Consider the following 23,247-nt stretch of genomic DNA (forward strand, 5'->3'; position numbering starts at 1 on the left):
TGTGCCGAGCGAGTGCCGAGTAATTTCTAGCACTCAGCACCTTCCTGTCCCGAGCACTTTTCTTCAAGTGCCGAGCAACCTGCCACATAGCACCATCAAGTGCCAAGTAAAACTAGCACTCGGCACATACATGTGCCGAGCAAACCTTTTAGGGTTAGGGTTGTGAGTTTGAGTTTAAATTTTTAACTTATATTTCTCACAAGAAGAAGCTCATAATTATGATTATCAATCATCCCTTATAAAAGCAATCGGGAAAGAGTGCATGAAATCGACCGAAACTTAACAAGTGATGTAAATTGTACGGCAATTGGGAAAACAGTGCATGTAAACGGATACATTGGCTTCCGAATCCCAAATCTTTGATGATTTCATCCATGTCTATCCTACCCAATGTGTACTTCCATAATTTTGTAACAGAAATTTGCAAAGCTATGAAATAGGATAAAGAAGCATACCTTTGAATTTTCGGCCACCCCTTATAAAACACTGCCTGTAAACGACGATAAAAGACTAAAATTGGCTTCCAATCTTTACGCTTTATTCTAATTATAATTACCCATAACTTCATGACACATGTAAATTGCTTGGAAAACATTTAAGATTTTACGCTATGTACCGTTGGAATATGGAGAATTTAAATTTAAATTCTATTAATTCTTTTAAAGGTTTGATATACTTTATTGAAGGGATGCCGCATTTTCCTTTAGTATGCATCTCTGTACTTCATAAAAAGTCATTTCTAGGCTATTGGAAAATAAGATTTTAATACACTAGAAAATGCTTTCCCTATCACTTCATTTTTTTTAATTCAAACACGATATTAATTTCTATTTTCCAACGGACTTCATCAATTTTTATTCCTTCTTTGCATGATTTCAAACACGCATATAAAAAATTCAGAGATTAATCAAAGTATTTATTTAATTGTTTAAGTGTAATTTTTGTTCAAATTTAAGTATATAGAATACTATTTAGCAAAATTTTAAATGTTTTTTAAAAAATTATATTTATTTAAGCAACCATCATTCAAATATTAAACCTTTTTCTAATTATTGGAGTAGTCATTTCTTAACAAATACTATTTCTGGTGCGGTCATATCAGAGACTTCACTAGTACCAAACCCCATCATACTGACCATCAAACTAAAAGAAATTAGCACCACCTATTTATTTGAGCAGATTAAAAAGATGGGGGCTAAAATTTGCCACATTAGTTTAGAATTTTCTTGTCACTTGTGAAATTTTTAGAATACTTATTAAAAAAAAAAAATTATAGACAAGAGACAAATGCTCATTTTGTTTTAAAAGATTGAAATGGTTACAAAAATCTAGTTCAAGTGTAGACATTGGTGGAAAAAGAACATGGTTAAGAAAACCCTCGGTGTAGTTTGGAACCAAAGTCATTTATGAATACAAATGCCCAGTTGAGGGTCTTGAAGGGGGCTTACCCCCTTTTACAATTTGTTGGTAAAAAGATTGTACTTTTAACTAAATTCTCAAAATGCCCAAATCTGAAAGAACAATTAGATGCCAATAGTTGGATAATCTATCATGAGATTGATAGATTTCCTCTGAATTGGAAGGTACAGCTCCCTTACGAAATGATATGCAATGAATTTTTTTTATTGCCTAAACTAACTGGGTGCGTTCTTAACCCGAGAACGAAAGAGGAAAACCAAGTCAATCCTAGGCAAGATTAACTCAGGCAAAATTTAGATCCTAAACATAGCCAACTTCGAGAACTCACACATCTTATGACTCCTCGGCATTGATGATGCAATATGAATTCAATGAATGCAAATGCAAATGAAATGTAAATGAAATTAGAACATAAGGTCATCTATTTTGCTTCCTGTAATAGAAATGGCTGCAAACACTTCTTATCCACAACACATCTGTTATCCAATTCTAAGGTGTAAGATAATGCCCAAAATCGATTAAAGCAACTCTCTGGTTGCGAATAATTAGAAAAACCCCTTTTAAACTCTCTGATTTAACAAAAGATCTCTCTTTATAATGAACATAGCAAATAATGATGCTCTGATCATTATTACTTACAACTCAGTATCAAATCTATTACAAAAATGGAATAGAAAACCCAACTCCCAATGCAAGAAACAAAAATTACAGAAATTAAATGTGCTCCTCTCCCTACTCCAGCTCTCTGACTGTATGCAGAAAAAGCAAACTCCCCTGGACAGTAAAGAATTGACACCAAGCATGATTGTCTCTGCAATCTCCCTTTATACCAACAATTTTTTGACCCTCAATACTAAGTTTCCTACAACATTTATAGAATTTCCTTACAATCCATAGAGTTAACAGGAACTCATGATCTTTCATCTTCTCAGAATACCAAAAATCAAGAGACAAGAAAATGAAAGGAATAAGGATCAAGTCGATCCTATCTTTTCACTTCCTCATAAAGGAACTGAACAGTCCTTTTACCTTTTTATTCTGAAAGAAGAATTGCATGGGTCGTAGAAATGACCCGATTGCTCCTTTGTGCTAGAATGAACCCTCTAGGCACCTCTTCTCATGACTTTTCAATTTTCATGGTGACCTTTCATATTGAGTTGATGCAATATTGGTAGAGGAAATCAACACTCCACTTTTCACCTTTACCCGAAACCTCTTCTTCAATACTCCTTTTCTCTTTAACATATCTTCCATAATCACACTCAAATGATAAGAGTGTCTCAAGTAATGACAAATTACCATTGTATATATCTACTCCCCTTCGTATAGCTCAAGGCCATAGATATCTGGAGGCAATTTATATATGTCATCCACCTGAGTGGTGTTATCAACTGCAACCACATAGCATATAATACTTGTACTCAATTCTAACCATTTGGGATTATTTTGGGTTTGATCTAGGTTTCACTCTATGTATCAATTGTGATGATGTGATTTTTGAATCAGCCAGCTCTGCTCTTTCTTTCATGCAGGTGGAAGTCAGCATAGCACCTTTGCTCTGAGCAACAATAGCAGTAGCCTTCTTTGGACCAGAAGTACTGGCAACTTTTAGACTCTAAGATTTTAGGATTCATAAATAGGCCATATGTGCAAGCCAAATTTGCTTTACTATTTTTGAGCTGGGTGGCATCTCCTGGCAATGACCTATCTCTACCGCCAATAGAGCTAGCTTTGCAGAGCTTCATATCAAGCACACCACCTTCATAATGGTCATGCAGAGGACCATCTCTGATGCTACCCATTTCCCTTGACACAGTTGCTGGTGCATGTTTATGGTGTGGTGTTCCAGGCTCTGAGTTCTAAGTCTTGTTGTTTAAGGTATCAAGAAACATTTTTTTCTCTCTTTTGGATCATACACTGAATCACTTATATCTAGATTGCCCAATCCTGTCTGAGGGCAGCTTATGTACATATCTTCTTGGTATTGTTCAGCATAATCTTCTCAGTAAATCTGTAGACAGATCCTTTTCTTAGTAGTAAACTGACTCAGCAAATCCTCTGGAGCTGTTTTCTGCCAACATTTGTCTTTTCAGGGACGCAATTGGACTTCAGCAGTCATGAGATCAGCATGACAATCAACTTGTACTGGAGAAGAATTATTATCCTGTAGCTCCTCTGGAGAAATTAAGAAATCATCGAGTTCAACATACTCTCCTCCCTCCAAAACTTGATCAAAATTGCTAAAGTCGAGATCAAAGAAATAATCCAGTTGGTGAGAATTATCTGCCCGGGATGCTTGAGAGATACAAGAATAACATTTTCTGTTTTCAAATTAGTATGAATAATAGAAAGCTCACAATGTAGATGGCAAGAGAGAGCCAACAAAATTTTCCCACCTTTGCAGTGCTGTCACCAGACATATTCTGCAAGTCCTTGTCATAATGTTGAATATGCTGGCTATAGACCTTCGGCGCACATAAAATGGGATTTTCTGCCTTGAGCATTTGGCTCATTTTTAGGCTATACTTTCTAAACATCAAATACTCTTTGGAAAATTTAAAGACAACCCATTTAATCAAAATTCAAAAAGATTTCGAAAACAAGAAGATATTCATTGGCGGGTTTTTGCAAATCAGGTGCGCAAATTGTCCCAGCGCACTCAAAATTCAATTTTCCACCTTGAACCTTTCCAGGCATTTTCACGGCATAACTTCTGAAGATTAAATCTTCTTTGCATCATTTCAAAATGACCCAAATGAATAGGTTTTTTAAAAAGAACTCGACACCACAAAATCACGAGCTGGCGGGTTTTTGCATCTGAGGTGCGAAAATGACTTCGGCGCACCCAATTTTGGATTTTCCGCCCCGACACCTTCTAGACAATTTCATGGCATTCTTTCTGAAGATGAAATGTTCTTCACACGATTCTATGGGAACCCATATGATTAGTTTTTGAAAACAAGTTGAGATTCTCAAGACTCAAGCTGACGGGTTTTGGAGAAATGAGTGTGAAAATGACAATGGCGCACCAGAATTTGAGATTTCCGCCTTGGCCCTTTAGGCACATTTTCAGACTGAACTTTCTATAGACGAAATGTTCTCAAAGGAATTCTAAGACGACCCATATGATTGATTTTTGAAATGACTCCAAATTGTGTAAGAACAATGCAAGCGGGAATTTGAATTCTGAGTGCGCAAATGGCTTGGCGTAGCAGATTTTGGGATTTCCACTTCGAGCATTCCCGATCATTTTCAAGAAAAACCATCCAAAGATGAAATATTCTTCACAAGATCCCATGAAGACCCACGTAATTAGTTTTCAAAATGAATGCAAAATATGCAGAAGATTCACCGGTGGGTTTTAGAGAAATGGGTGCACAACATCAATGGAGTAGCTAGAATTTGAAAATCGGCCTGGCAATTTCTTTTTTGTTCCTTCACCATTCCATGTGCCATTTTCTTTAATGGTTTCATAAAGGCTTAAAGAATCAATTCACATCTTTATTTTGTGAAAATGTCCAACCTTTATTGACTGTCGAATCATGTCTTATTTGGCTGTGTTACATCTTCAAATGGCCAATTCTTTACCTAAACTTATTAAAACCTCTAGACTTTGAGCCTTTGGATACTTGAAGCTCATTACATGATCATATTAAACCTTTCTAATTAGAAAATATTCTAAGAAATTACAGATTGCATTTTAAAAATGCCATAAGCCACGACTTCATAACATACATTGACTGTCCAAAGCTCTGCTCCAAAATACATGTTTAATGTTGAGATTTGTAGTATGATCTTGCCTAAGTAAACATCTTATCTTCTTGTATCTATCTATAACCAATGTTCATATCAAAAATAGGAGAAGACTCGTCAACTGGATTGCACACACTACTTCTTGAAGTGAATCTCTAAAATTTCAAGTGCCAGACTTATTGTTGCATCAATCATATGAGAAGACTTCCATCAGATCCCTTGTACATGCGTGGAGAACATTTCACAACATCAATGAGAGCACAATATCCTTGCTAGGTTGGGAACTATCACCTACCCATCATGACAAGATTTTCAAGATAACTCCCCCGGCTTAAAACAAGAAGGCAAGGAACCTTGGCAAGAATAGCCTATCTTAGAAAAGCTAGACCTAGACACCAGACTTGACAAGACCACATGACTCTGATATTGCAAAAAAAATGGGTGACTTAAAGTCAAGCAACAACTGGCTCCAACTGGGGAATATGTACTGCAAAGTGCATAGAGAATCCAACATCTCTGGTTAAGCAAGTGCCTTAAGCATTGGGTTACGGAGTCTAGAGAAAAGATCAATGAGAAAGTGTATACAGGGAGGGCGGAGGGGAACAGGGCAGACTGAAACAATGCAAGAGAAAACAACAACTAACTAAGAAAGTAGGGAAAGACTAAACTAAACACACCAAAACTGGAAAGAAAACTTATTTACAAAAGGTGAGGAAACCTCACCAGCAGGACCAACAATAAAGAAAGATTCATATGTGGCCATTCACGGAAAGAGAAAAGTATGAACCTCTTCTGAATAGAGGAAGATGCTTCATCAATTTGAAACAACATAGGTAATCTTTAGCTACTCCTTCACTATTGAACTTAAGCCCCAAAGCCTTTTGCAACATGGTGACCCACAAGATCTTTCCAAACAGCCATGCCTTATTATAGACCTCTGATTCGTCTGTGCTTCCATGTAGATCCTTCCTTGCATACTCAAACTTTTGTGATGGAAGAAAATATTCAACATATTCTGGATGCACTACTGAAATATAATTCATTTCATCTTTTTCAGCATTATTATCTTCATTTGCTTTGTTATCATCCTTAGTAGAGATATGAACTTTCAAATCAGAATTAACAAAGTCAGAACATTGCAAATCTTTTAGGAGAGAAATATCATCATACCATTTGCAAGCACTGTCAAAGACAATTTTTGATTCTGAACCAGAGCTGAAAAATGCATCCCTATTTTCCACACATTCTAACTTCTTTTGTGAAGGATAAGGACAATCATCAAGTTGTGGATATACTACTGGAAAACAATCACATACGTTTATCTCATTGCCAAAAAAAAATCAAGAATACTAGCATGAAAATGGTTACAAGCATTGTTAATTTCAGATTTGAAGCCTGGGCTAAAACTGGAAGATTCTTTATTACCCATAGACTCTACTAGAACTAAAACATCCTCTATATATCTAGCATTTGTTAATTCTGAAAAGTATTCCTCTGAATTTGAATTTACTGTAGAAGATCCACGTGTAGCTGATACCATGAATTGATCATTCTTCATTTCAAGATTATGAAAGTACTCATCTATTTCTCTATCTTCCATATGACGTTTCACCACTTCACTAGTCACTGAAATCTTTTCTTCTTCAACATCTACATTCTCAAATTTAGTAGGATAACTACTAATAAAACATAATGCAGCTAGCACATTAGTTTCAGGTTGATTTTTAGGAAGACAAGATTTTGGAACAAAATCCCCATCTACTTCTATTTTGATTTTACTCTTCATCTCTTCAATCATATTCTCTTTATGTTCCAGAGATGTATTAAATATCTAATTATTTTCAACAAAAACTTCATGCAAAAGTTTATCCTTATTCTGTTCAAATCTGGAACTTTTAAAATCAGAGGTAAATGAAGGCATGAAAGAAAATTCTTTGTTAACTGTTCTTACCAATTCTTCATCATTGAGAAGGCTATCATCATTCACTGAAAGTTGTGCTTCTGGGAAACCAGGCTTCTCTTGGTGTTCAGAACTCAAACCATTGGTTGATATGATCTCTTCATTCTACTCATTGATTCTATCCACCTTAGGAATGCTTTCTACAACTTCAATGATTTCAGCATGCTGGACCAAAATTGATTCTTTTGTTTGTAGTTCTAAGAATGGTTCTAGATTCATACTTACTGCATTAGGTTCAGCATTAGGAGAACAAGTCTCATTTCCAACCTTAAATGATGGATCTAAAGGTGTAACTAATGATTCCACAGGAAATATTGTTGAGAAGCAAGGAATAGTAATAATCTTTTCTTCTTCTTGCGATGGTTTAGGCTGGAAATGCTTTTCATGCTGATTACTTTCTTTATGCTGATAGCTCATCCATGGTAACATTGAGGATGAAGAAAATTTAGGCTCTCTTAAAGCAAAGAAGATGGGAGGAGATAAATCATCCTTTTTAGAACTCGCATAAGTGCTTTTTTGTCTGAACTCCTGGAGAACATAGAATCTTTTTTCAATCAGCTTCCACAATTCTCTAGACCGATGTTCTTGAGCTATACCCAAGTTATTTCTTGTGGCATAACTGATACTCTCTTTAAATTTACTCCAAAGTTGTTGAAGCATAGGATCATCATCAATCACAATCTCTTCAACAGATGGTGAAAGTCTCTTTTTATATTTTAAATCATTTCTCAAAGGAATCTGACCTTGATACATTTCCTAATATTATTTGCACAATAGAGTAATAGAAATCTGAATCAAATTTATGGAAAGATAATGATGTTACCTCGATCATGAACAACCAATTTTCCAACAAGTTCTTCAAAAATCTGTTCTAATAGGCATGATCTTTTTACAACGGAGTCACCAATCTCTTGCAAGATAATAAAGTTTCTGAGAATGAAAGCACTGGACTCTTCAACCAGAAAATATGAGAATAAAAATGGAGTCACCAACTTCTTGCAGAGATAACAATAATACTGAGGAAGTAAAATCTAAACACTGATCTTCTTTTCCAGTCCCCAGCGGAGTCACCAAAAATCTGTTGGTAAACAGATTGTTCTTTTAACTAAATTCTCAAAATGCCCAAATTTGAAAGAACAATTAGATGCCAACAGTTGGATAATCTATCATGAGATTGATATATTTCCTCTGAATTGGAAGGTACAGCTCCCTTACGAAATGATATGCAATGAATTTGTTTTATTGCCTAAATTAACTGGGTGCGTTCTTAACCCGAGAATGAAAGAGGAAAACCAAGTCAATCCTAGGCAAGATTAACTCAGGCAAAATTTAGATCCTAAACCTAGCCAACTTCGAGAACTCACACATCTTATGACTCCTCGGCATTGATGATGCAATATGAATTCAATGAATGCAAATGCAAATGAAATGTAAATGAAATTAGAACATAAGGTCATCTATTTTGCTTCCTGTAATAGAAATGGCTGCAAACACTTCTTATCCACAACACATCTGTTATCCAATTCTAAGGTGTAAGATAATGCCCAAAATCGATTAAAGCAACTCTCTGGTTGCGAATAATTAGAAAAACCCCTTTTAAACTCTCTGATTTAACAAAAGATCTCTCTTTAGAATGAACATAGCAAATAATGATGCTCTGATCATTATTACTTACAACTTAGTATCAAATCTATTACAAAAATGGAATAGCAAACCCCACTCCCAATGCAAGAAACGAAAATTACAGAAATTAAATGTTCTCCTCTCCCTACTCCAACTCTCTGACTATATGCAGAAAAAGCAGACTCCCCTGGACAGTAAAGAATTGACACCAAGCATGATTGTCTCTGCAATCTCCCTTCATACCAACAATTTTCCGACCCTCAATACTAAGTTTCCTACAGCATTTATAGAATTTCCTTACAATCCATAGAGTTCACAGGAACTCATGATCTTTCATCTTCTCAGAATACCAAAAATCAAGAGACAAGAAAATGCAAGGAATAAGGATCAAGTGGATCCTGTCTTTTCACTTCCTCATAAAGGAACTGAACAGTCCTTTTACCTTTTTATTCTGAAAGAAGAATTGCATGGGTCGTAGAAATGACCCGATTGCTCCTTTGTGCTAGAATGAACCCTCTAGGCACCTCTTCTCGTGACTTTTCAATTTTCATGGTGACCTTTAATATTGAGTTGATGCAATATTGGTAGAGGAAATGAATACTGCACTTTTCACCTCTACCCGAAACCTCTTCTTCAATACTCCTTTTCTCTTTAACATATCTTCCATAATCACACTCAAATGATAAGAGTGTCTCCAGTAATGACAAATTACCATTGTATATATCTACTCCCCTTCGTATAGCTCAAGGCCATAGATATCTGGAGGCGATTTATATGTCATCCACCTGAGTGGTGTTATCAACTACAACCACATAGCATATAATAATTGTACTCAATTCTAACCATTTGGGATTATTTTGGGTTTGATCTAGGTTTCACTCTATGTATCAATTGTGATGATGTGATTTTTGAATCAGCCAGCTCTGCTCTTTCTTTCATGCAGGTGGAAGTCAGCATAGCACCTTTGCTCTGAGCAACAACAGTAGTAGCCTTCTTTGGACCAGAAGTATTGGCAACTTTCAGACTCTAAGATTTTAGGATTCATAAATAGGCCATATCTGCAAACCAAATCTGCTTTACTATTTTCAAGCTGGGTGGCATCTCCTGGCAATGACCTGTCTCTACCCCCAATAGAGCTAGCTTTGCAGAGCTTCATATCAAGCACACCACCTTCATAATGGTCATGCAGAGGACCATCTCTGATGCTACCCATTTCCCTTGACACAGTTGCTGGTGCATGTTTATGGTGTGGTGTTCCAGGCTCTGAGTTCTAAGTCTTGCTGTTTAAGGTATCAAGAAACATTTTTTTTTCTCTTTTGGATCATACACTGAATCACTTATATCCAGATTGCCCAATCCTGTCTGAGGGCAGCTTATGTACATATCTTCTTGGTATTGTTCAGCATAATCTTCTCAGTAAATCTGTAGACGGATCCTTTTCTTAGCAGTAAACTGACTCAGCAAATCCTCTGGAGCTGTTTCCTGCCAACATTTCTCTTTTCAGGGACGCAATTGGACTTCAGCAGTCATGAGATCAGCATGACAATCAACCTGCACTGGAGAAGAATTATTATCCTGTAGCTCCTCTGGAGAAATTAAGAAATCATCGAGTTCAACGTACTCTCCTCCCTCCAAAACTTGATCAAAATCGCTAAAGTCGAGATCAAAGAAATAATCCAGTTGGTGAGAATTATCTGCCTGGGATGCTTGAGAGATACAAGAATAACATTTTCTGGTTTCAAATTAGTATGAATAATAGAAAGCTCACAATGCAGATGGCAAGAGAGAGCCAACAAAATGTTCCCACCTTTGCAGTGCTGTCACCAGACATATTCTGCAAGTCCTTGTCATAATGTTGAATATGCTGGCTATAGACCTTCGGCGCACATAAAATGGGATTTTCTGCCTTGAGCATTTGGCTCATTTTTAGGCTATACTTTCTAAACATCAAATACTCTTTGGACAATTTAAAGACAACTCATTTGATCAAAATTCAAAAGGATTTCGAAAACAAGAAGATATTCATTGGCGGGTTTTTGCAAATCAGGTGCGCAAATGGTCCCAGCACACTCAAAATTCAATTTTCCACCTAACCTTTCCAGGCATTTTCACGGCATACCTTCTGAAGATTAAATCTTCTTTGCATCATTTTAAAATGATCCAAATGAATAGTTTTTAAAAAAAGAACTCGACACCATGAAATCACGAGCTGGCGGGTTTTTGCATCTGAGGTGCGAAAATGACTTCGGCGCACCCAATTTTGGATTTTCTGCCCCGACACCTTCCAGACATTTTCATGGCATGCTTTCTGAAGATGAAATGTTCTTCACACGATTCTATGGGAACCCATATGATTAGTTTTTGAAAACAAGTTGAGATTCTCAAGACTCAAGCTGACGGGTTTTGGAGAAATGAGTGTGAAAATGACAATGGCGCACCAGAATTTGAGATTTCCGCCTTGGCCCTTTAGGCACATTTTTAGACCGAACTTTCTACAGACGAAATGTTCTCCAAGGAATTCTAAGACGACCCATATGATTGATTTTTGAAATGACTCCAAATTATGTAAGAAAAATGCAGGCGGGAATTTGAATTCTGAGTGCGCAAATGGCTTGGCGTAGCAGATTTTGGGATTTCCACTTCGAGCATTCCCGATCATTTTCAAGAAAAACCGTCCAAAGATGAAATATTCTTCACAAGATCCCATGAAAACCCACGTAATTAGTTTTCAAAATGAATGCAAAATATACAGAAGATTCACTGGTGGGTTTTAGAGAAACGGGTGCACAACATCAATGGAGTAGCTAGAATTTGAAAATCCGCCTGGCAATTTCTTTTTTGTTCCTTCACCATTCCATGTGCCATTTTCTTCAATGGTTTCATAAAGGCTTAAAGAATCGATTCACATCTTTATTTTGTGAAAATGTCCAACCTTTATTGACTGTCGAATCATGTCTTATTTGGCTGTGTTACATCTTCAAATGGCCAATTCTTTACCTAAACTTATTAAAACCTCTAGACTTTGAGCCTTTGGATACTAGAAGCTCATTACATGATCATATTAAACCTTTCTAATCAGAAAATATTCTGAGAAATTACTGATTGCATTTTAAAAATGCCATAAGCCACGACTTCATAACATACATTGACTGCCCAAAGCTCTGCTCCAAAATACATGTTTAATGTTGAGATTTGTAGTATGATCTTGCTTGAGTAAACATCTTATCTTCTTGTATCTATCTATAACCAATGTTCATATCAAAAATAGGAGAAGACTCGTCAACTGGATTGCACACACTACTTCATGAAGTGAATCTCTGAAATTTCAAGTGCCAGACTTATTTTTGCATCAATCATATGAGAAGACTTCCATCAGATCCCTTGTACATGCGTGGAGAACATTTCACAACATCAATGAGAGCATAATATCCTTGCTAGGTTGGGAACTATCACCTACCCATCATGACAAGAGTTTCAAGATAACTCCCCCGGCTTAAAACAAGAAGGGAAGGAACCCTAGCAAGAATAGCCTATCTTAGAAAAGCTAGACCTAGACACCAGACTTGACAAGACCACATGACTCCGATATTGCAAAAAAAATGGGTGACTTAAAGTCAGGCAACACAATTTATCAAGAGATACAACATTTTTCCAATTAGTTAAGGTACATTCTAAATCAATATTACATGGATCTCAAAGAGGAGAGATTACAAAATTTTCATATTAACCAAAGATATTATCCCTCATCAGCAATCAAACCAAGAAAACCACAACACTCTTTATCCACACTTGAAGGATAGTTAGAACTATAGTATTTTTGAATTGAGAGAAACTTACTTAAAAACGAACCACATATATTTACTCACCCCAGTTGAAGCCATAACTAGGGTTCTAAGTGCGATATATTTATCTAATTTACCTTGTAATAAATCTAATACAAACCTAATCAGACAGTTTATCAAGCTATTGAAATTAAACCATAATTATTGTTACAGTTAATCATTTAGAAACAAGAGCTCTATTGGAGTTGGAGTCCCTACCTTGAGGAGTGCTAGTAGGGTTGAAAAGAGAAGAAACTTTTTGCATAGTTAGTGTTGGAAAGTATGTTTAGTTTTTATAGTTGGAAAGCTAGTTTAGTTTGCATAGCTCTTCACAATTATTGCCTTAACTTCTTAACTACGAACATTTGACAAATGAAATTGTCTATCCAAAATTAATTTGATTTAAGATTATCATTTTGAAAGCTCATTTTTTTCTAGTATAAAGTCAACATTCATAAATTATTGATAATGCATCCATCTATTAGACCTACCTATTCTTAGCCCTCTTTGAGAGAGAATAACATATAATCTTATCCAAAAGCATGAATATAAGTTTGAATCATTTCAAATTTAGAGTTCATCTATTACCATGAAATTATTTATAATAAATATTTCAAATTTTTAGTTAAATACAGATATTTTGATATTATATATTAGTATTCATAAATTTTCATGAAGTTTTGTATATATAAGGTTTCTGTAGATATTGTTTAATAAAATTTCAAGTTATAACTAATATCTTAAATCAAAATAAATGATTCAAAATAAATGATACAAACATTCAGAACAAAGAGAATAATAGATTAAACTTAATTAAATATATTTTTTAATCTATATTTTGTCAAATTAAAAAAAATACAATATCTTAATTTTCCTTTTAACAGACATGTACATATGTATTTAATTACTAAAAGTAAAACTCTACAACCATTGTCGCCAAGAACTTTGGTCTGCATTATAATAAAAATAAAAAGATCAAATATTAAAAAACATAAAATAGAAAATCATTGGTATAAATCTCCATTGTAAAAAGGTGTAGATGTGGATTTATCACGTTCTTTTTTGACCAAATGGATTTTGGTTTCTCAGACAATGTGATTTAACAAAGAAATCACTTGATGATGAGAAAATGACAGGATTTTAATTCCAAACAAAGAGTATAGTACCGATATTTATCCTTTTACTGCTCTTTAATAAATGCATATTAAAATAGTGGAAAGAAGTTTCAGACATTTTTTTTCCCATTTTTTGGTGTTAAAAAATTAGTTTTACCCTTGGCATAAATACCATCAGCCAATTAAAAACAAAGAATTTTTGATCAAAAATTAATTAAAAAATCATTAGCTTTTAAACTTTAAAAATTCATTATCTATGATTGAAAAAAATTAATAGAATTGAGCCACCAAAAACATTAGTACCCTGCCTTATGCAAGGCAGGGACTAATAAATATGAATACCAGCGGAAAGCATTCCTAGGTTGCTCCTTTGTTACCAAGCTGCTTAAATTAAATGAGGAAGAAATATATTGAGTAATGATGTAGGAGCATTTAGTGTTGTAAGGGCAATCCTATATCACCCAAAAATATGCTTAGTGTTATTTTATGTTTAATGTGTTTTCATTTCTAGATACCCATTTGGGTCAAATAAAGATTCCAACTCTCATAGTTCCACTATTGGTTTTTTGAGTTAGATTTCTTGAGCACCTTGGGATACATGTCAATGCAAAAAATGGGTTATTTTGTAACTGAGCCATAATTATGAAGAGGGTGTAAGTTGGAGGGATGATTATATTTGTAATCTAAAACACTCTGGAAAAAGAATTAGGTCAAAAGGCTTTATGGTTTGAAAGTTATTGCAGTTTTAAGTTGCTTAGAGAACTCTTAAGAGTGCTTCCGAGTCAGATTTGAGGCATTAAATGACCTCCTATGGGCTCAAAAAATGGGGGACTAGAAAAGCTGTCCATAGGGCTATAGAGCACTTTGAGAGCTTTCCAAAAATGTAAGTGGTTCGTCAATCGAAGTCCCGGATCAAAAGTTATGCCTCCTGAAAGTTGGACTTCCATTTCTAGATTCTTCTAATTTTACACCGGCTTCTAACGTGATTTCTAGAACCTTCCGTTTTGGTAGTGGATGCCAAATGGCATATTCTAGAATGTATTCCTAACCCTAAATCTAATTGGGGTTTATTTAAGAACATTTCTAGCATTGTAAAGACAGTTCTTGGTAGAGTTTGAGAGAAGGTATTGTGAGGAGGATTTTTCTCCAGGATCTAACCATTGTAAGCCCATAGGGCATGTCTTTGGGTCTATTTACATGTTCTGAATGTAGTAGCATATTTTACTGATAATAATATTCCCCTTTTTCCCTATTGCATTCATTATGTTTGTGGTTTGTGTCTTCATCAAATATTCCATAAAAATTTTCCTTTAATTTGATAATCCTTTGTTCCTCTACTGAGAGTACCCTTTCAAAAGAGCTAGGACAACCTAGGATAATAATCACTTGAATCAAAAGGACCCAATTTAGATATTAGAAAAGAAGAAAATCTATTTTGGGTTTGCTATTAAACATTCATATAAAACAAGATAATTAAAATCACCCACAGATTTTTAGAGAATTGATACTTTAAAGCTTAGCTATTTAATCAAAATTTTATCAACATAGTTCTCTTAGTCATAAAACTTGTAATATCCCCTTCCTAGAAATTAAATATTAAATAACTAATAATCATATAATGAATAATATTACTAATTATTAATAATAAATCTATTGATCTATAAAGATAATATCAATTAATATTTACTATTAATTAGATATCACTAAAATGATATTCTTCAATTAAATAACCATCATATTATTAAGTATTGAATTACATAATTATAAATGTACTAGTAACTATCTATATACAAAGGGATTAATCAAGTGACACTAATCTCCAAACAAAATAAATTGACATGACCTAAGCAAACATATTTGAATATATAAATAAACATATTGTTGGAAATCTAATACAGAAAGTAAGATGTTCAGAAAGGGGTGGGGTGGGGTGAATCAGGATCTATACAAATTTTACCACTTCAAACATGAATCACATTTACACTTGATTCATCACATATCTCAACCTTAAACCTTAACATGCAACATCATATATCAACATGTAATATTAAATCACATATAAGAAATAGATTAACACATGACAACATATATGGTAACACTAAAACCCTCCAAGATGGAGGTCAAACTACAGTGAAAATGACACTCACAAAATCTTCACTACTACAGCAATAAAGTGTACCTGTTAGGGTTACAAAGTTTGATCACTTTTGATGATCTACCCCGTGAGGGGTATGCCCTATTAAGAGCTTACAAGATTGTTAAGTCTACCCTGATTAGAGGATTTTTATATCACAACAAAATAAGTAATCTGTTAAGAGATTTACAATAGACATGTTAGGACCACTCTATTAAGAGATTCACCTAATACAGTGGTTAGAATGTAATATGTTACATAATCCTTTAGTTTGCACTTGATTACTGATGACATGTCTTCTCTTTCCAATATTCAATTACCTCAATATGATAGATATACTTTATCGCCTCTCTGCATTGCTCAGTTTGTAATGCCTCTCCCATTTGACTTCTGTAAGTGATTTTGATGGATGCAACCTTGTTGATCTTTTGTTGTGATGGATCATGATTGTGACCATGAGTGGTCTACACTATTGAGGTGTTTGGATTTATGTTTTTGTATCAGTTGCTTTGATTATGCTTTTTTCTGATCTATGAGATTGTGATTGATGGTTCACTAAGGTTTTTGCCAATGGTTACTAGGATTAATGTGGTATCATGAGGTTGTTCTGTGATTACCCTGAGATGTGTGCAGAGATTGTACTATGTACTATTACCATGCTACACTAGACTAGGTTCCTGTAGCAGTGGTTAGTCATGTTTATGACCGTGTTTGCTTAATTTTTTTAAGTGCCTTTTCTTGTTGTGTTAACAATGATTATTAAATGCTTAAGTAATTAGAAATGGATTGTTCATGTTGGATTATTTGGTTATGTGCTGCGGTCATTTACCTTGTTATATTTTGATCTGAGAGATATCTGTTACTTATGTGATGTTTTATATTTGAGAGGACTTGAAGGTCAAATGTTATACTTTGATCTCAGTATCATAGATTTTAGACTACTATGCTATTCAGTTGATCATATTGCATGACGATGCCATTTTGAGATGACAGTGTGTTTTTTTGATGATATCTGGTTATTTGGTATTTGGACATATCTCTGATTATGTTATGTGATGGATTTAATGCTATGGTTATTTACTTCATTCTTGTGTTGTTATGCTTTATGCGAATGTAAGTGATGTAAATTAATTAGTTTAATATAATTAAATAAATGGTTAAATTAGGTGATTTAATGCATTTATTGCTTCGGCTATGTTATCATATGTAATTACACTTGATCACGTTGTTTAGTGTGCAAGATTTATATCCTTGGTAGTGGCACATGGAGTTAGTGATTCAACCATTCATATTTTACCAATGTTGTCCTTATATGGTCGACGTATCCTTATTTTAATTATTTTATTAAACCTTTCGGTGATTATTAAATTTGAACTCATTTGCATTATGTGATTAGACTAGTAAGCGTGTCTGTGCATTTAGAAGTTCGCATTGTCGCAACAGTTATTAAGGAGATTTATGCATTTTTGGGTTTTCGAGCTTTTAAATTGATTTATTTTAATTTTTGACAGCTTTGCCATAGATGAATTCCTATTTATAGGAATAGCGTGTTTTCGTTTGGGTTGATTCGGGGTTTAACTAGGTTGGCTGGTTATATTACCCTAATTGATTATTCACTCAAAAAGTGAATAAATATCTAAAAAGGAATTTTATTCCTCACTTCTCACTTTTGAATTAGAAAGTTGGAGAGTAAAACCCAAAATCCTCTTCATGAGGATTTACTTTTTTGTTCATTATGGGAGCTACAGGCGTGGGATCCTCGCAAGGTTGAGCTTGTTGGATCCAGCTTGGGGAAACCTTGGATTGCTGTGATTTTTAGTTACTTCTACGAGATATTTATTTTATGGTTCAGATTCTCGTTTTGCCCTTTTGGCTGTGAGGTAGGGCTTTCTTGTTTTATTGTTTCTGCTTCTGTTTCTGGTAGCTATTTGTTTGGAGGCTAATAACTAGTGTTCTCCTCTGTTTCTGTATGTTAGTTCTACTCGGTTGGGTGGGTACAAATATTTTCCTTATTTTCAGGATGAGGGTTTGGAGTTTTATGCCGTTATGCTAGCCGTTTTTGCATACGATGTCCAAACTTGTTTATTTTTGGACTTTTGGGGTTTTTGTGCCCCAAGGCCAAATGGGTTTTAATTTTGAAGTTTTTCAAATTTTGGGGTTTTTACCTCATTTTGCGTGTCGCCCTATTTTCTTGAGTTTTCTTGGCACAATGTGGGTCGTGGACCTGGATGATCTATTTGGATATTAGTTAGACTACTATTGCACTTTTTTGTTGCATTGGGATGTGTGTCGCATCTATACTCCTAACTTTGTGTTCGGTTGAGTGATTTTCATACGTGGTGTTATTGTTTCTTGTAGACCTTTGCTTTTGTTTCGTGGATGCTAGGATTCGTGTAGAATCCATACTTTTGGATTGAGGCTGGTCGAGTGAGTCCATGATGTTTGGTCTTGCTACATCATTGGCACTAGTAAATTTAGGCCTAAATTTCAACGTGAAAAGGTCAAAATTTCAACAAGAGTAGGTCGATAAGGTGACCAAGCTTGCTATTGATCTTTTTTGGTCAATTTTTTGCCACATACATTTTGCGTCAAAATTTTGACTTCATAAAGGTGGACTTACCGACGCGAATTTTGTCAATTTCCCTAGTCTAAGCTGAACTGTTATTTCCTCATTTGTGGGCGTCGCTGGTCAAAATTTTGACGTAAACCTACACCAATTTGGCATCGAAATTGTGACGAAAACACCTTACTTTTCTACGTCGGTGCCATACAAGCGATGTCAAAGGTGACCAATTTGGTGTTGATATTGAGACCAAAATACCAATTCTTATTTGCATTTGTGTCAAAATTGAGACCAAGATATGTAGAAATTTTGACAAGCTATCCCAGTTATTGTAAAAGCTTTTCTCTCATAGGAGCCTTTTAAACTGCACAAAACTTGATACTAAAGCATAATTGCTCGGTGCATGAGAGTCATGGTATTGTGCACATTTCTACCTCCACACTATTGTTTCATTCATCACATGATTTATTTCATACAAAACAATGGGAAGGAGGAAGAAATGTGCACGATATCTTGAGTCTCCATCGAGCAATTATGCTTTACAACTCAAATTTTGTGTAGTTTAAAAGGTTCCTATGAGAGAAAAGCCTTTGCAATAATTGGCACAGCGCGTCTAAATTTTAGTTCCTGCAGGGAAGAATAAAATTAGGAAAGAATTATTTATCAGGAATGAAAGCCAATAATTTCATCTATTTTTCAAACAGATAAACGTGACAAAAAAACTTACAGTCCCAATCACATCATCATAAGAGTGCATATATAACTATAACTATAACTATGTCTAAAACCAACATAATTTACAAATATCGACAATTCAAATATTATCCCTTGATGTTTTCTTTAATGCAAAGTTTTAAGTTAGCTATGTTATTGCCCTGGATGTAATACCAAACTATCATTAGGCTAAAGACTGCAGCAAGATTTACAATTTACAAATGTAAGGAGAACTACCCAACCAAAGTAGAAAATGACATGAAAAGTTAACAATCTATCAATTAACAATCTAGATGAAATATTTCTAGCAATTGAACTGTACATTATAGAAACAAAAAATTGACTTAAAATTGACACCTCACTAGTTGTTCATTTGCATCCATAATGGCTTCACAAAAGTTGAAAGCTTATGATTTGTCAAGAACCAAAAGGCACTCATAGTTCAGATGCATCAATAAAACTAAAGTAGTTTAGTTGCACGGTGAGGGCAAGAGACTGTCAATATTGATTGTAGAGGTGCAGATAGGTAAGTGATAAACATAAAAAGGTAGTACAAGATTTTAATAGCAATTGTGACCTTCACAATTTTTCTCAGTAGTTTTGGGTCATTAAATTGGATAGAAAATTGATAGTAAAATGTGAAAGAGAACACACATAATGTCACATCAAAATAAGTTTGCATCCTACATATGAGTATGCATCAAAACTAACTTTTTACCTCCTCAATCTATTTGTATCAATAAAGAAATAAGACATTTTTGTAATACAAAATTCTTGAACCCTATTCCACTATAATCTTTCAAACCTACAAAATAAAACAAAAGCCATAAGAACTAAAATAAAAGGATTTATTTCTAACAAACTATCACATATGCTTTGTATATACCTTAGGACATGATACAAGCTATTTCACAAGCAACACTTAAAATTTCAGTTTTTTTCTCGTTTACTAGAGTGATGATAAACTATATGCAAAGTAGAAATAGTTTAGCATAATAGATGATTAGTATCTACAATTTTTAATACTGAAAATTATAAAGAATGTAATACTCACAAGTGTCGTTGCCTAAGAGAATGCAACCCAAGTTTATCATGATCTCTGTAGCATTTATTGCATTGGGAATATCCTACTTATTTGCAAACACCAGTAACACTGCATCTCGTAGTTCATCTTGGATGAACAAGAAACTTAAATGATAAAAAAAATTCTACGGATAACATGAAAATAATTGTTAAAAGAATGAGGCTAATTTTACACATAATAACCAAAGTTACCATGAGAAAGACATGAAATCTTCTTGATCCATTTTCCAATTGTGTTTATACAATCCTAAAAATTCACTTTGATAGTTCTGACTAATTATTGTTGGAAGGATTTTATTTGCTTCATCAAATGAGTGTATATTGTAGTCTTGGCTTCTTTTATTTTTCAGGATAGTATCATTACTCATCTAGTATTGTTCAATCTGAAAGGATGATATTGATTTGTTGTTTTTCTATAACAGCCAAAACAAGGGGTTGTTAACCTTTACACAAACAAGGGATGAAAGCACAAACATAGGGCATCAACAACACAACAAAAAAAACCTCTTCCTATGCACTTGCACAAAAGTCTAAGCAATGCTATTGTTAGGATTGCAACAAAGGAAACCCCACTACAACCTATCAACAAGGCCCAAGAGTGATTATTTAAGAGTCAACATTATTAGTAGAATTTTGTTCAAAATAGAAATGGGAGTAGTAAATTCAACAACATAGGCCACAAGGCTAGCGGGCATCGCACTTGAAATACGGTCTAACATCCAAAATTGTGACAAGAATGGAAGCGATATAAGTCTAGCTCAGACCAACAGCATGAGAAGCATCAATATAATCAAAAAAAGTTTCTTCTTCATTAGAAAACAAGTCCTCAAAAGGAAAATCTAAAACAGAATTAGAAGCTCTAATTGTCAAATGGTCATATTTCACGGCCCTCCATCAAGTGACAACACCTATCCAACACAAAATGGCAATCATTAGGCATGTATCCTATAGAGATGCAATCTCTACAACAAAATGGAAAAGCCTCATATTCAATGCTTCACCCATGGCCTCTCATCAACCATGATTGAAGTGGAGAGATCTCTATTTCAACTAGAATACAAACATAGAATACCCCAAAATTGTACTAGATCCATCCAATTTTAGGAACTAGCAAAGGGAATTTCCAATGGCCTTGGGTAAAACAACTCACAAAAGTGAAATGAAGAGGAAGGAAAATCCAAACATAACTCACATAGGTATAGCTCAATGTCACCAAAACATTAGGGACTTCAAAGAATTAGTCACCCAATGGTGTAAATCTTAGAGGCACTAGAGATTCTAAGAATTTATAGACCATACTTCTGCACTAATAAAAGTCCATGTTATCACCACAAAATAGGACAAACTTTGCGTAAGACTTGATAGCCCAAGCATAGCTCCTTCAACCAAAATTTGATAGACAATTATCTAGAGCATTTAGTGGGTCTAGAACCACCAACAAGAGAAAATATCCTAGCACCTAGAAGCCTAGCTTAGCGCTACACCAGGAGAGTCAAACCACAACAAAAACCATCCAATGGATCTCTTCTGATGGGGTGTGTTATGAGTATATTAAGTTCCCCTCTTTCTCCAGAGTGGAAACCATCATGAATTTTGAGTTTAGATCTACGTTATGTAATACTACTTTACTCATGTTTAGAGATCCTTATAGTATATTCAGAGATACTTATTATATCTACTCTATAATAAATGGCAGTGTAATAGCATACTAGCATCAGAGTTCATAACCCACATCAAAAGTGGTTAGTTACACAAGAAGAAGCATCCAACATGGGACATGAGAAAAAAATTTAGATTGATTTCTCCTCTATTATCAGAGGATCATAGTAAGGCACAACACAAATTCTCAAATATAAATAATAGTCAACTATCATTTTACTTAGATCCCTATGAAAATGTAGCACTGAAATACAATATACATTGGAGTTAGGAATTTGCCAAAATCAATTGAATTGAAATAAGAAACTTCACCAAAGAATCAACTAAATATGTAATCTTAAGCATATTTTTCTACTCAAAATGTTACAACTTCTTCCTTCTTGACCTTAAACTCATGACATTTTCTAGTTTTACGGGGGGAAACACGATCTCTACAACTGTTAGTTCTAAATGGCTTCCACCTTAGGCACATAGAGTCTTTGAACTAGATAGATAAAATACACAACCATGCTAAAGACCATGGAAATAGAGGATACCATGGAAAATACCAAACAACAAGTTGGATGATGATGAAGACTACAATGAAGGTAGAAGATCCTAGACATCATCAATTAATACCAAACTACCAAATGGAGTATACAAACTTGAAAAGATAAGACACACCTTACAACTAAATGAAACTCTAGAAGCTACCATTAAATGGCATGACATTGAATCATTACCAATAAATGAATACAACATAGAGAAGCTACTAGATATGGTATTTCTATTCATTTTTCAAATGAAAGAGTGCAGTAGGTATGCAACCACGACTAAGGAAAGTGCAATTTCACACTATTTTCCATGTTGATGTTGAGATACAAACCTGTGCAATCCAATCTCCCAAGGAATATACAACACCACGTATCACCATCTTTGCCAAAACAGGATCTATCATAAAGCGATGTTAGAATAGTTACTAAAAAGTTCATAAATTATGTTATAGTAAAAGAATACTTTAACTTAAGAAAAAAAACTATACAATATTAAAACATTATATCGTGCTTTAAAAACTAAAAAGGTACCTATAAGGAAGAACTTCATTTCGACTTGCTAATTGGTTGTCACTATTAACTATAAGCTTATCTTTAAAGTTTGAGCTTCACTTGGTGTCAAGAATAGTTAAGTATTCTCTATTTAACAGGGCCAACCACGTGAAGGTGGAAGCTCATTTGGCCCTTCCACACCCCCCCCCCCCCCCCCCCCCCCCCCCCAAAACATCACTCTAAATTCCCCATTAACATTTAATAACATTCAATTCATCCATTTTTGAAATATAACATTCAATCATTATAATCACATGATAAAATTCATTAACACATAAAATTCATAAACACACAACATTCATGAATAATTCAAGAGTA

The 23,247-nt window shown here is 34.4% G+C and overlaps 1 long non-coding RNA gene across 1 annotated transcript in view; it reads right to left on the bottom strand.

The window, feature by feature from the left end:
* Positions 1-568, bottom strand: part of LOC149558621 (uncharacterized) — a 69,817-nt gene extending 69,249 nt beyond the window's left edge. Inside the window, exon 1 of the long non-coding RNA XR_016364721.1 lies at positions 456-568. This is a non-coding gene — a long non-coding RNA (uncharacterized LOC149558621). The remainder of the gene's footprint in view (positions 1-455) is intronic.
* Between the last annotated feature and the right edge of the window lie 22,679 nt (positions 569-23,247).

The sequence above is a fragment of the Cupressus sempervirens genome, chromosome 5, assembly GCF_028749045.1.
Source record: "Cupressus sempervirens isolate cs-2001-9-10 chromosome 5, ASM2874904v1, whole genome shotgun sequence".
NCBI classification, from domain to species: Eukaryota; Viridiplantae; Streptophyta; class Pinopsida; order Cupressales; family Cupressaceae; genus Cupressus; species Cupressus sempervirens.